At 54.7% G+C, this 2,500-nt stretch overlaps 2 non-coding genes across 2 annotated transcripts; both read left to right on the top strand.

Moving 5' to 3' along the window:
- Window positions 1-272: 272 nt before the first annotated feature.
- On the top strand, window positions 273-2,083 carry LOC146144211 (small subunit ribosomal RNA). The gene has a single exon (XR_014500541.1). It is a non-coding gene; the product is annotated as a small subunit ribosomal RNA (ribosomal RNA).
- Window positions 2,084-2,330: 247 nt separating this feature from the next.
- Window positions 2,331-2,484, top strand: LOC146144210 (5.8S ribosomal RNA). Its single transcript, XR_014498888.1, has one exon. It is a non-coding gene; the product is annotated as a 5.8S ribosomal RNA (ribosomal RNA).
- Window positions 2,485-2,500: the final 16 nt, after the last annotated feature.

Raw genomic sequence — 2,500 nt, 5'->3', positions numbered from 1 at the left:
TCAGTTTGTCGGGTTCTGAGCGGTCGCTTCGGCGAAGTTGTCTGGCGTGCGTTGCGCTCGCGCCGGTGTTGGCGACGTGGCGGTCGAAAGGCCTGCCGACGAAGTCTTACTCCGGCGGGTGCGACGGGCGGTGACGGTTTTCTGAGTTCGGGCAGCCGAGCAAAGAACGAAATTTTAACGGAGAGAAGCCTTCGGGTTTCGCATCGACCGAGCGACGGCGCCGCATCAGCGGCGCCTCCTTCGTCGGCCTTTCGGGGCTACGCTAAAGTAGCTACCTGGTTGATCCTGCCAGTAGTCATATGCTTGTCTCAAAGATTAAGCCATGCAAGTCTAAGTACGAGCTCTCGTACAGTGAAACTGCGAATGGCTCATTAAATCAGTTATGGTTCATTTGATCGTACGTTTTACGTGGTTAACTGTGGAAATGCTAGAGCTAATACATGCGTGAAGCGCCGACCTCGCGGGAGGCGTGCTTTTATCAGACCAAAAACCGACCGGGCTTCGGCCCGCAACCTTTGGTGACTCTGGATAACTTTGCGGATCGCACGGTCTCGCACCGGCGACGGATCATTCAAGTGTCTGCCCTATCAACTTTCGTCGGTACGGTACTGGCCTACCGAGGTTCTTACGGGTAACGGAGAATCAGGGTTCGATTCCGGAGAGGGAGCCTGAGAAACGGCTACCACATCCAAGGAAGGCAGCAGGCGCGCAAATTACCCATTCCCGACGCGGGGAGGTAGTGACGAAAAATAACAATACAGGACTCTAAACGAGGCCCTGTAATTGGAATGAGTACACTTTAAAACCTTTAACGAGTATCCATTGGAGGGCAAGTCTGGTGCCAGCAGCCGCGGTAATTCCAGCTCCAAAAGTGTATATTTAAGTTGTTGCGGTTAAAAAGCTCGTAGTTGGATTTTGGGCGCAGGCGGCCGGTCCGTCGCAAGGCGTGTACTGGCCGTCCTGGCCTCACCTCCGGTTCTCCGCCGGTGCCCTTGACTGAGTGTCGGCGGCGGCCGGAACGTTTACTTTGAAAAAATTAGAGTGTTCAAAGCAGGCGATTCGCCTGAATAATGGTGCATGGAATAATGGAATAGGACCTCGGTTCTATTTTGTTGGTTTTCGGAGCGCGAGGTAATGATTAAGAGGGACAGACGGGGGCATTCGTACTGTGCCGTTAGAGGTGAAATTCTTGGATCGGCGCAAGACGAACGACTGCGAAAGCATTTGCCAAGAATGTTTTCTTTAATCAAGAGCGAAAGTCAGAGGTTCGAAGACGATCAGATACCGTCCTAGTTCTGACTATAAACGATGCCAACTAGCGATCGGGGGGCGTTAGTTTTACGACCTCTCCGGCAGCTTGCGGGAAACCAAAGTCTTTGGGTTCCGGGGGAAGTATGGTTGCAAAGCTGAAACTTAAAGGAATTGACGGAAGGGCACCACCAGGAGTGGAGCCTGCGGCTTAATTTGACTCAACACGGGAAATCTCACCCGGCCCGGACACAGTGAGGATTGACAGATTGAGAGCTCTTTCTTGATTCTGTGGGTGGTGGTGCATGGCCGTTCTTAGTTGGTGGAGCGATTTGTCTGGTTAATTCCGATAACGAACGAGACTCTGGCTTGCTAACTAGTTACGCGACCCAATCGGTCGGCGTCTAACTTCTTAGAGGGACTAGTGGCGTTTAGCCACACGAGATTGAGCAATAACAGGTCTGTGATGCCCTTAGATGTTCGGGGCCGCACGCGCGCTACACTGACCGGATCAGCATGTGCTCGCCTTGGCCGACAGGTCTGGGTAACCCGCTGAACCCCGGTCGTGCTAGGGATAGGGAATTGCAATTATTTCCCTTGAACGAGGAATTCCCAGTAAGCGCGAGTCATTAGCTCGCGTTGATTACGTCCCTGCCCTTTGTACACACCGCCCGTCGCTACTACCGATTGAATGGTTTAGTGAGGTCCTCCGATTGGACCTGGCGCGGCCGGCAACGGTCGAGCCGGCGTCCGAGAAGACGATCTAACTTGATCATTTAGAGGAAGTAAAAGTCGTAACAAGGTTTCCGTAGGTGAACCTGCGGAAGGATCATTAACGGTCTCGCAAACGCTTCGGCGAACGCGAAACTCGGACAAGCGAGAGAAAAAGTCTTTGCTACCCGGCGCCCGACCCGCGAGGAGCGGCGCGCCGGCCGGCGATTCGGTCACCCGGTAATGTTTGCGCGTCGAGTGCCGCGGTGCCGCGCGCTCCGGCTTCAAGCGTCGGCCTGGCCGACCGCTCGGCGCGGTCTATTTTGTCACCCTATAGTGCGAGGCACTGTGCGAGCGAAACAATCGTGGATGGCTCTTGGCGGTGGATCACTCGGCTCGTGAGTCGATGAAGGACGCAGCTAGCTGCGTGAATTAGTGTGAATTGCAGGACACATTGAGCATCGACGTTCTGAACGCAAATTGCGGCCTCGGGTCAATCCCGGGGCCGCGCCCGCCTCAGGGTCGCGTTGCAAACGTTCCG

Source organism: Ascidiella aspersa, chromosome 5 (genome assembly GCF_963924565.1).
Source record: "Ascidiella aspersa chromosome 5, kaAscAspe10.2, whole genome shotgun sequence".
NCBI lineage: Eukaryota > Metazoa > Chordata > Ascidiacea > Phlebobranchia > Ascidiidae > Ascidiella > Ascidiella aspersa.
The sequence above is the reverse complement of the archived record's forward strand: the minus strand, read 5'-3'. Positions and strand labels throughout refer to the sequence as shown.